A 12,493-nucleotide genomic window follows, 5' to 3' on the forward strand; every position below is an offset into this window, starting at 1 on the left:
CTTTCAATCAATTGACCACAACCTTACAGAAAGATGTGAATAGCTGACATGCTAACGAGAATTCCTGACCCTTTTTGAATGGAATGCTTGACCATGTCAGTATGAACATTCAACACATCTACATTTTCACTGCTAGCAGTAATTGCAATCAATAAAACAAACTATTTCTTAATATGTTTTGCAGGAGAGATTGCCTGGGAGATTAGAATAAAAAGAAATAGATACAATGCCTGTGAGCTAGAGGAAAACTTAGGAACAGTGTATTATGGTGTCCTCTGAAATATTACCAGCAAATTCTGTCATGCATATTTATATTTTATTACATAATAATTTTCAAGCAATTTATATCCATCAGGACAGAAAATAATACAATTACATGAAAAAATAAATTATCTAAAAGAATAACCATAGAAACAAGAGTCAAGCAATAATCCCAAATTAAATTAGCAAATTCAATCCAAAGGTAGCAGCACTACAAGCCTGGACAAATAAAGAACTTAGGAATCCAGTGAGTGGAATGCTGTGGGGGAATAAATTCCAGAGTTTTAAGACCACCACAGAAAAGGTGTTATTCCCCATTGTCATTCGCTTCATTTCAGATGACTGGGGAAAGTAGACTTATCATAATATTTTCCTCCCCTTTAAAAAAAAAAAGCTAGATCACAGTAAGTCTCAGCAGGTGGTAGCATCTGCTTGATCTCATCAGGGCACAGAACCTAAGGAAGGTTAAGATCAACAATAAATACCTATAAAGATGCACACATATATACACACACATCCTAGAAGAAAATAATGGCACACTCCTTTGGTATTGTTGCCAAGAAAACAATATGGACATATCCATGAAGTCCCCAAGAGTTGAACTTTGGTTTGAAGGAGACTTTTAAGACATAGTAGAGATTTAAGCTTCCAAGATAAAATGTACCCATGGCATTATGTTCTGTCTGAGTACAGCCAAGTGTCTCTTCCTAAAATATGTACTAATTTACTCTGTGCACATTGATTAAAAATAGATGTTACCTAGAAGAAATGCACAATTGCTTGCCCAAGCATGCATTTTTTAAGTCTCTTTGTCCTCCCCCTTGTTAAGCTAGAAAAAGACAAAGGAATGTATCTTCAAACCCAGCATTTTATGAAGATTCAGCATATTTCTTGATCAATCATTTAATGAGTATGGGAAGTTTCATAATTTATAGAGCACATTTATTTTTTTCCCCCTTCACATATTCTCTTTATTCTTTCTCCACTAGCTGTTTTAAGAGCTTGCTGAATAAATATCAAATGCTATCTCCTGGCAGATGTTTAATAAAGGGCTAAAATATAGCATCTAAAAGGAAATAACTGAAAAACTAGTATCTGATCACTTTTTGAAATTTGCCTTGTATTCCATACTATTATATTTTTTCTCTTACCCCCAAAAAAGCATCCAAATGTATAAATTGCAAAGACTGGACTTTGAGAATTACAAATAAGCACAATACACCTCAGAAGCATTAAGGCTTAGATGAACATTTCAAGGGTCTCCTAACATCAGTTAAGTTTTTCCATGCACAGAACATGTTTCTACCACAGTTGCAGAAGAAGAGATTCGTGAGTTTTATGTTCAGGTTTAATTTGAAATTGACTGAACATGCAAGCAAGATATGCTGCTTACAGTTGGAGATGGGAATGCCCATACTGGAAATAGTATGGAGAATATAGTTGGACTGTATGACTTAGGAAAAGAAATGTAGTAGAAAAAGGTTTTGTGCAGTAGAAATGCCAACTCCAAGATATCTTAGAACAGGGTTTCCCAACCTTGGCAACATTAAGCCGTGTGGACTTCAGCCCCCAGAATTCCCCAGCTAGCCATGCTTGCTGGGGAATTCTGGGTTTTGAAGTCCACACGGCTTAATGTTGCCAAGGTTGGGAAACCCTGCCTTAGAAGATATTCCTAATTTACAGAACTTTTAGTAACCCTAACTCCAGTCATTACAAGTCAGAAGGCTACAGAAATCAATGGAATGGCTACAGAAATATGAGAAACAACAAAAATGTTCTCATTAAACAATGCCATCAAATTGGGAGAATGACACAGTAGCCAGACTGGGAAAGGTCAGTCTATGTACCAATACCAGACAAAGGATACTTAACAGAATATGCTTAATTCCTGATGCTAGCAAAATCATGCTTAAGACCATTCAGTGCAGTTAGAGCCTTACATGAAAATGGAGATGCCAGTTGTTCAAGATGCCTTTATAAAAGATTGAGGAACAAGAGGCTTTATTGCTGATGCATGCTGGATAATACGTGCTGATTATAGAAAAGCCTTTGATTTTGTTGTCATGTCAAACTATGGGGAATCTCATAGTTAATGGGATTTAATAAAATGGGAATCCCCAAAGACCTCACTGTTATCATGTAGGACTTATACAGAGAATGGGAAGTCACAGCTGAGAAATAATATGGCAAAACAGACTGGCTCCTTGTTGGCAAAGAAGTGAGACAAAGCTGTATACTTTATTTATTCAACCTATATGCTGAAGATATATTGAGGGAAGCTGGATTGAAAGAAAATGAGCATGGTTTTAAAATTTTGCTATGCTGATGACACTACTCTGATAACTGAAAATACAAATGAGTTGCATGTTTAAGTAATGAAAGTCAAGGAGCACAGTAAAAAAAAAACAAGATTATAGTTAAATATAAAGAAGACTGAGGACAACAGAATCAGTAGCCAGCTTTAGAAATGACAATGAAGATATTGAAGTGGTGGATAGTTTCTGCCTTTTAGGATCACCTATCAATAGTAAATTAACCAGCTGTCAAGAAATTTGTCACAGACTTGCACTTGGCAGAGAAGCAATGAAGGCTCTAGAAAAGGCATTCAGATGCTATGATGTGTGTATACCTACAAAGATCAGAATAATTCAAGCCATGGCATTTCCTGTGACACTCCATTGAACAGAAAGTTGGGCTTTGAAGAAGCAGGATAGAAATAGTATTGATGCTTTTCAACTTTGGTATTGGAGAAGCATCCTGAGAATACAACATACAGCCAATAAAACAAATAAGTGGATCATCAAACGAATCAATCCAGAGTTCTTCATTTGAAACACAAATGACCAGGGATTTGGCATGGTGAACTAAACACATCTCCGAAAGAGTGAGACAATGACTGAGGCAAAGACCAAAGAACCGGTGAGTAGACTGGTTCTTCAGAACCGCTCCAGACAAGGATAGGACAGGAGATTATCCGCATGTGCTCTGAGTGGCTGCTCCTCATGAGGAGACCACAGGATAGCGGTTTCCCATGGGTTCAAGTGCTGGGAGATGTAGGGATCAGCTATCATGCTCATAGCCATGGCAGAACCTTTTAAAGTATACTAAGTTTCTTGATCGCTCTTTCTAATCACTTTCAGAAAATACAGTAATGCAATAAAAATACAGTGCAATCGAGATGTTATATATCACTATGGAGAATTATATTTTGTTACATGTATTCTTATGAGTGCAACCTTAGGCTGTATGCAGGCAATTTGCTGTCCCTAGGCTGCACTCAGTCATGTTTTTGAGCAACAGCAGTCCTTTTAGTTGAACCATTATATATATGGCAGTCCTATTTATTGGAAGATAAACTGTTCAAACAAAATGGAGAGAGCAGAAAGAATCTGAAATAAAAAAGCAAGCATATTAAACATAAAGGAAAAAGTAGTCATACTTTTTTTACTGGGATCAGGAAAGCTTATTATTTCTTTATTTTATCTCAGATATATATATATTTTAATTACTGTCTTGCAAACAGCTGCCAGGGTAATGTAAAATTATCATGAATAAAATGTGCCAGACTCAAAAGACAGTACAACTCAGTACCAGAATAAATTGATTATAAACAATTAAAATCACACTTGAAACAGTGGAAGCTATAGTAGTTGAAACCAGAAAATCTAAGAAAGTTAAACAGGTTAAACCTACATGACAATAGAAATGTAAGAGGACTAAAAAAACTGAAAGGGTCAAGAGGAAAAATGTGTGCGATACAGATAGATAGATAGATAGATAGATAGATAGATAGATAGATAGATAGATAGATAGATGTATGTATGTATGTATGTATGTATGTATGTATGTATGTATGTATGTTACCTCAATGCATATTTATTGACTACAACTCGAGGGAGGGTATTCCTTATCGACTAGAATGTTAGAGGAAATGCCCTGTCCTGCATAGCTACAGATCATACTTATTCATGTGAAAGAAACTGGAGCAGGGCCTCTAATGATCTCATAGCTGAGGAATGAATATAGGCAAAGACATGTTGTAGATCCAAATTGTGAACATTTTTAGATATTTCAGACCAGGATTGTGAATTTGGCCCAAAACTGAAATGGGAATCAGGAGCCATTGAAGATGATACATTACTTTCTTACAAAAGTTATAATTCCTAGTTCCACTCAGTAAAATAGGCACCCTATTTTATACAGGCTTTTCCAACTCTCTTTAAGAGGAGCATCCTCAACTTGGATAGAAGCCCAGAAGGGAATCCCCTTCTTGTAAGCTAGATTGGAAAGCCAAAACCATCCCCCCAAAAGAGTGGCAAACCACTTCCGTGCTGTTGCCAAGAAAAATACATGGGTTTGCTCATAAAGTTGCTTGTATATGTGCAACACATATTGCTACTCATTGTAATAAGCTGTGGACGTGGATCCCCAAAGTCAGCCTATATCTATGCAACCTTAGCTTTACAAAACTGACTTTTTTTATCCTTTAAGGAGAGTGTAATCCATGATAAGCCATTTCACTAATCAGGGACACTTGCTTTGCCTTGGCTGAAAATAAATAACAACACTCTCTTTGGGTCAAATAACCGCATGATTGCTCACAAAAACTCTCCCTGGCCATCACTGTTTTTATTTTATTTGTATTGCCTTCTGTATCTGCAAAATGTATCCCAATTTATATACATGATCTTCAGTTTATCTAGTATATTCTGACATTTAACAAACAAACATTTAACCTTCTGGCAAGAACAACCTCTCTCTATCATTCAAGCATGTTTTTCAGAAGCTGTCTTGACAGTTATCTCTTTTATATAAAATATTTTCCATTTTGTGTATTACCTTTTTTATTCTTGAGGAATGATAAAATGTTATCCGCTTTTATGATAGATTAGTAGGATCATAAATAAGAATTTTTATCCTGACCCCATTAGAAGATTGCGAACCCTGACTGCTGGAAAAAAGGAACAGAGAGTGCAGTACAGGCAGTGTGCATGTCACAGCACCCAAAGCAAGTTTGGAAGCGCATGTTCAATTCACAGAGTGCATGATTGTCAAATGAGCCTTTTCTGCTACATACATGGGGCAATAGGTCTGCATATAGAACCCTCTGGCTGTAAATGCATAAGGAGGTGGATTTGAATTCATTTGTAACAATAAATTTGTCTATAGCTGCCTTATTAGAAATTGGAGATCTACATAGCATTTCACAAGGAACTGAAGTTCCATTGGTTTGCACTTCCTCTTGACTGGCTCATGCTACATAAACAGTTACGATCACCAGAGGATAAAGTTAGTTAGTTAATTAATTAATTAAGTGACACCTTAAATGTAAGCAGCGAGCAAGTCTACTTTGAAGAAACATGTGCTGCTGTGAATAATGCAATTTGAAAGGGTTTCCTTGAGTGTGGATTATGTCTCAAATTGTCACTAAGAAAATGATTCTATTTTAATTAAAGAAATAGAAGCATTTTCATTGGGGATGAGTGCAAATTTCATTCCTTTCATTTTGCAAATACCCTCATAAACAAGGAGGAAAGGGCTTGAGATGAAAGGCATCCTAAACTGGAAGAAAGCTAAGCTGATATATATATATATCCATACATAGTGAGGATGCTGAGTGATTTAAACTCAATATACTTGAACTTGATTTTGTTTTTTCCAGGACTTATTTTCCAGAATTAGGCTACCTCTGGTTTGCTTTCTGACTCACTCCACAAACAGTTACATAGTAACTGGGAAGAGCTGTACTGGTATAGAGTCATTGGAATGTCATTCATTTAATACTTTGTTATAACTTAATCCAAAATTGCTAATTTCTTTATTGAAAGGTGGGGATTAGAGAAGGAGTCGCAGAAATATTACATGTAAGTTAAACGATCTCATGTCAGAGCAAGAGAAATTAAAGTGGAACATAGTGTTATGTCCATTTATCAAGCACTGCAACAGAATGTAGTAAATAGAATTTGGAAACAAAACAGTCTTGCCCAAGCAGAAATATCTTCTTCCTTTCTTAAAATAGTTTTGGAAGTTTTTTTTTTTTCTTTTCCCCAGCCAATCCTTAACCTAAAGAAATATCTTTCAAGGCAGAAAAGCCAGATTATGACAATACAGTAAGTAAGGATCAGCCATGTCTTGCTTTATGATAATGCTGTGCAAACAACACAATAAAATGCAGAAATGATTTAAATCCAATCCAAAGAAAACATTTAAATAAATATTATGAGTATCCTAAAAACAATGGAAAAGTCCATGTTGAAAAAGTAGATCTTAATCCTTACAATACATTTATTATACTAACACCACACATTTATTTTACTCTGAAGAAATGCATGATTGCTGCAATCTAATTAGAAACATCAGCTTGACTAATGCTACAGGAATCTATAATGATTTAAGACCCTAATATTATTATCATTTATTAAATGAAGATTTAATAAAGATTTAATGGACATTCCTTTATTAAATAAACCACCATTGCTTCCTTGCTAAGGATGGATGGATAGGTAGGTAGATGATAGACAGACAGACAGACAGACAGACCAGATATAATTCAGAATTATGCCATTGTCCTGTACAGATTATGAGGTGGCCAGACAGAAGTATTATTAAATTCTTTATTTTTTAAAAAAAACTATTTACAACAGTAAAAGTCTGTGAATAGATAGGTAAGCAATCTCAATCAAGACCACCCAGGCAAGGGCGGACAAACAGACAAGGCTGCAGGGTCAGGCTTAGGTGGAACAGCAAGGCAGGATTCAGCTAACTCTCTGATCGAAGCTGTCAGACTTGGTGATGCTAGGTTACATGGCAAGGCAGAAGCCGAAGGTGAGGTCCCGTAGACTGGCACACAGACAGGATCACTCCGGAACGTGGAGGCTAGGCAAGACGGGACTGGATGCTTTAGACAAGGCTTGGATCTGGAGGCTAGGCTGGACTGGACTAGATAGTCAAGGCAACACTGATCTCTGGAAACAAGGTTGGACTGGAGAGTTCAAGCAAGACTGAGAGCTGGAAAAAAGGCTGGACTGGACTGAAGAATCCAAGCAAGGCTGAGGACTGAAAGCAAGGCTGGACTGGATTGAAGAGTTCAAGGAAGGCTGAGGGCTGGAATCAAGGCTAGAAGCACGCCTGGATAGTGCTGAACCACAGCAAGAAGGTCTGGAGCTAAATGTGAGGCTGTGAGCAGCAGGATTGGCAAGGAGAGACTCGACTGGTGCAGCTTGTGCAGAAGGTGGTTCCACAGAGGTAGAAGACACTGGCTCTGGTTCCACGCTGGCTACCAGCAAACCTTCTGATGCAGGTAAGGACTCTTCCGCAAGTGCTGTGAGCTCAAAGGATCGGTTGTCTCCGGCAGCTTGCTCTTTGTGCATCTGCCTTTTATGCCAATCCTTTCCACACCTTTTCTCTCCTGCAGCCAATCGGGCTGCTTTCTGATTCGCGCACTTCTCTGCTGTCCTGTCTCAAACACTGATTGGAGAATTCAAATCCCCCTCCGGAGTTTGACCAATCTGTGTCTGCAAATTCTCCCACTCTGCTGAGTCACTTCCTGGTTCTGCTTGTCTGAGTACCTCCTGATGAGTTCCATTTTCCCCTTCTGTCTCTGGATAAGTTTCATTTTTGGAGTCAGAAGTGGGCTGAAACCTCACAGCCATGATGCCAGAATTATGCCTTGACTTTTTAAAGCTGGCCTTTATGTCACTAACTGGTGAACTCACAATTTGTCTGTGTTTTGGGGGAGGGAGAGTCTGTTCCGCTTGTCTCTTGCCTTCTGAGACCTCATGGGACTCAGAGGCAGGAAGAATGCGTGTAGTTGTGGGACTGATCTTGCTAGCCTCCAAGGAGTCAGTATGTAGTGAGGCAGAGCAATCTGGGCAGGACCAAAATGGTCAACGCAAAACCAGCAGCTAAGCTTGGAGGCGAGCTTCCAATCCTTTCTTCTTTCTCTAGGCAGCTGCCACTACAAATTTAAAAAGTTGACTACCAAGACAGCTGGTGCTGCCATCACCTGCTAGTAAAAAAAGTCTACAGTTCCACTTGTATGTATATATGAGCTGGGAGTGAGAGAAAACAGAGAAAATGTTTTGTGTGTGACAGAGAAAAGTGTATGTGTGTGAAAGAGAGAGTGGGAAAGAGGGAAAAAAGATCAGAGAAAGAGAAATTTGTTTATGTCAGAGAAAATTGTGCTGCTTACTTAGATTGAATGAAAAGGGAGAGGTACATGGTAGCATTTTACCCAGAGATCCAAGGGCATTTTTTGCTAGAAACAGTACTGCTTAGTTAGGATAGCCAAAATACCAAAGCAAAAAACTCCATTTAATTCAGAATATTTGAATGGTTAATGATTAAATTCAGAAATCTCTGAATGACATTTATGACTTCTCTGAAAACAGTTTTCTTTGCCAAGTGTCCAAACCAGCCCTTGGAAAAGGTATGCCATTAGAGTAATGTTGCAATGCACTACAGGCTTGCAATCTAAAGGAAATTGATTTGGATGCACTGTACGAGGAGCGGGTTGTTTGTCATCCTTCACTGGTAAGCACCTGGACAAATGAGGAATGGAGTTTCAAACTATTCAACCAAGTGGCCCAGGCTGCATTAAAGTACATGAAGATACTTGGTTCCTACACATTTTTTTTCCCTATATCACACAGCAGTGACCACAGAATATGTTTTTTTCAGTAGTGATCACAGTTTGAAGTAATAAGAGAAACAAACTGGAAGAAGACACAGTGCAAAGAGAACTCCAGATTTATATCCACTTCTCAGAAGAGTATAAAAACATGTATAAATGTTTGCTAGACAACAAAAAGCTCCTAAAAAGTGCCAAAAAAAGGACATAAGTATCAATTCTAATCTATGTTTGGTAAGTATACATTAAATGTTACTTGTCTCATTCTTATAGGATATTTTTGATGGAAATTACTTAGTTGTTTACCAATTTAAAAAATCACACCTCAGCACTCTTCTCCTTTCATTTATCATGTCTGCCTTTCTTAAGGTCACCTTTCTTGGGACATTTTAACTCTTTCTGTCATTTACACAAAAGGCAGATTCTCCAACCCTTCACTCCTCACTGGAATTAACGAATTTTAAACGTCACTAATTATAGCAGACCAGAAACATGTTGTGGGCTACCATAAACTTTACATGTATGTGTGTATGTATGTATGTAAACTGGGGTACATATATCATACTTCTTAGTTTATTTTTTTAAAAAAAATAAAGTTTGGTTTATTTTATTCTCTCTTGTGAGATTGATTTATATGCCAAAGGTGGAACGGAAGGGCTGGAATCACTAGTCACATGTTTTTACACTACAGGGTCAGGAGGTTGTGTTATAGAAAATATTTTTTTTCCCATGTTTACCTTTTAATATGACAATATAAGCTGTTGCAGCCACATCTCTCTCACAGATCAGAATTAGAGGGAGGGCATCAGAAGAGGCAAGTTGTATTTAGGCCCCTGAGACTTCTGGAAGAGAAACTTTGACACTTTAATTCGGTAAGCTATGCCATACTTCTGCAACATGACTATATCAAGATCCTTTTCATGTGGTATTTTATCAATCCACCCGAGTGTGTATGTCCATGAGTAAAACACTGCAACATGAAATGTTAATAAAAAAACTATCCTTCATCAGGATTGCATTTTTGCAGTATTTGACCAATAACATGCTGGTATTACAAAAACGTGAGCACCAGTGTGGTATAGTGGTTAGGCTAAGAAGTGAAAGACTGTGAATTCATCCTGCCTTAGACACAAAGCAAGTTTGGTGATGTTGGGCCAATCACATTTTTTCAGACATGGGAAGAAGGAAATGGCAAACCACTTCTGAAACTGTTGCCAGGAAAACTGCATAGACTTCTTCAGGCAGTCACCAGGAGTCAAGACCAACTTGAAGGTAAATATGTATAGTACATGTCTATCTAGAAAGAAGCAAGTGAACTGAACTGAACTTGCAGAGGCAATATGTATGTTCCAATCCCAGCATTAATTGTATAAACTGAATTAAAAGAGCACAGTAAAAAATAAATACTTTCTTCTTAATACTTTTCTTCCACATTGAAATAAATTAAAAAAAAATCTTCCTTATGCAAATACAGTAGGTGAGCTTGTAACTTCAGTTGTTTCATCAACTTGAAGACATCTAATGATGGCATCCTGTATGGATCTCTACATCTGGATTTGTGAATAAAGCATTTATCATCATTGCCATCACCATCCTAGCCAAGAAGATGTAGTTAAAGTATTAGACTAAGATCAAGGACATCCATGCCTTCCTTCAGCCATCAATGCTCACTAGATGACTTTGGCCAGTTGCTTTACTCAGCCTAATGAATCTTGCAAGGTTTTTATTGGGGGAAAATTGATGGAAAGAATGCTATGTATACTTCAATGAGCTCCTGGGGAAAGAGGAGATATACTGTAAATCTAATGAGTTATAATGAAAACCTGGAGAAATGTTCCAAGTCACTGTAAATAAGACAGATCTACATGGTTCACCCCAATGCAAGACAGATTCTTATGTTCCCAAATCAAGTACATTTTAAATACCAAATCTCATCTGAACTAGTATCACTTTTTGAATTTATCCATATTTAGGGAGGGGGGTATTCCCACTATAACTATACTTGCAGGAAGGATATATTGACTCCCTTGCCAGGAACTAGCTTTTAAAAAAGCTCCCACTGGTGCTAGTGTGTGTGTGTGTGTGTGTGTGTGTGTAAAGTTATTGGCTAAGATGGAATTGTAGTAAAGGAACACAGGCTTCAATGTTTCCATGTACTCCTCCTCTAATGACAGTTGCTTTGATTTTTGTTTTTAAGAAAAAAGAAACCACTCAGACAGAACTACACTGATTGTATTTCACCTAATGTGCCATTTGGCCTTGAATTCTATTGATTTCTTTGGAAAAGCTGTACAGATGTATTGAACCCTTTTTCATAGATTTAACTAAGGTTGGCTAGATTGTGAAATGTATGTTAAATACAAATGTGGCATCATGCCCTTGGGGACCTTTTATGGTAAATATAATACTGTGTTTCTCTCTGCATTACATTATATAAGTTGAAGTGGTGATTTTGTAGGATTCATTTCCTAATAACTTTCAGCAATTAAATTTGACATGGTGTTAAAACAAAATTGGATCTGGTAAGCTAAAAGAAAGTAATTAAATAATTTATATAGTTGTTACATTTATATTAAAGTATAAAAATATAAAGAGGGCAATGTGTAGGGAGACTCAGCTTTCAATCCCCTCTTGATCAGGTAACTCGCTTGATACCTGGGGTCAGGCACTATCTCAACCCAACAACTTTATAGGGTTTTGGAATGATAAAATGAGCAAATGCCCCTTATATGCTTTACCTTTCACTCCCAGAGCAAAGCAGGCTATAAATGTAACACAGCATTATGTACATACACCATATGTGTGCAATAATGACTTAAAACGCTATTTGAACTTAAGCATATGATGAATCACTAGCTTAGTAAGGAGAAATTTTAATCTGAAGACATGTATTATAGATATATTTCATCTGCCAAGGCACTACATGAAAGAAGATGGTGAAGATTTCCTCTGGGACACTTTTAATATTTAATTTTATTTGTCTGCTGTAACATAAAGCAGCACTTCAGAACAGCAGGTCTACTTTAGTTGTGATGTGTCTGATTTGGAAATAAATAGCAGAGAATTTTAAAACTATGAACAGATTGAATATACTTTGTTCCAATCAATTTTTTAAAAATACAGGTAGTCCTCGCTTAATGCCCATTCATTCAGCAACCATTCAAAGTTATGATGGTGCTGAATGAATGGTAGTTATAACTGGTCCTCGAAGTTAAGGCCATTGTAGCACTGTCACGGTCACGTGATCAAAATTCAGGTGCTTGGCAGCCTACCTACATTTATGACCTCAGCGTGTGCTTCAACTCCCTCCCTCCCTCCATCTCCCCCCACCATATCTGCCCTTTTGGCTGCCCTGCACTCTACCATCACTGCCTACCCCTGCCACCCCCTGCTGCTCCCAGCTGAACTTTACCATCTTCTTCCTCCCACTGCTGATGAGGCAGCTGCTGGCCCTTCATGAATCCAGAGGAAGGAAGAAGCTGGTGAAGGTCAGTTGGGGGCAGTGGAGGGTAGCAGGGGTAGGCAGCAGTGGCAAAGTACAAGGTGTCCAAAAGGGCAGAGATGGGGGGGGGGAGTTCAGTGGGTAGGGGGAGTTGAAGCAGA

Source organism: Candoia aspera, chromosome 1 (assembly GCF_035149785.1).
Source record: "Candoia aspera isolate rCanAsp1 chromosome 1, rCanAsp1.hap2, whole genome shotgun sequence".
Lineage (NCBI taxonomy): Eukaryota > Metazoa > Chordata > Lepidosauria > Squamata > Boidae > Candoia > Candoia aspera.